Raw genomic sequence first — 656 nt, forward strand, 5'->3', positions numbered from 1 at the left:
TGGCCCCAATTAGCTCCAGCTTTAAAACAGAGAGAGTGGGATATAAATTCTGCCTCACAAAGCTCCCACCTACATTTCTCTCCAAATGTTGAAATGACATTTCTGCCCACTGGAAAGAGGACCTTGGAAAAGACTCTCTGGATAGTTCATTTGCTGGAAAATAGAACTGACAGCCCAATTAATCTCACAGCCTGTGACTTTTAAGCCAGGGCTGTGGGTGTAGGTGCTCTGGATGAGAACAGGAGAGGCTGGATGAACAGCACAAGATGCTGCAGGCCAGGAGACCTCCAGCCTCTCCTGGTGCCTGGCGCCCCCTGCTCTGCCCCGTGGTCTGTGTGGCTGCCAGGATCTGTCCCCGTGGCACAGCTGGCACGGAGCTGGCTGTGGGACAGGGACTCTGTGCCAGCGCAGAGCTGCTGAGCCGAGTTTGCTGTGCCCCAGGGGCACCACAGAGGCACCACTGCTGCCAGCCAAAGCCACTGCCCCCCACCCAGAGCCCAGGGCCAGCACGGAAAGAGCCCCAGAACCAAAATGCTTTGCTCCCATTTCCCTCTCCAATGCTGCCAGGAGCTCCTGGGGCAGCCCTGCCAGCTGCAGACACCGAGCCCTGGTCAGTGCCCGGCACTGCAGGGCAGGGCTCCCGCCTGGCCCGGCCC

The sequence above is a fragment of the Geospiza fortis genome, unplaced genomic scaffold, assembly GCF_000277835.1.
Source record: "Geospiza fortis unplaced genomic scaffold, GeoFor_1.0 scaffold5, whole genome shotgun sequence".
In the NCBI taxonomy this organism is placed as follows: Eukaryota; Metazoa; Chordata; class Aves; order Passeriformes; family Thraupidae; genus Geospiza; species Geospiza fortis.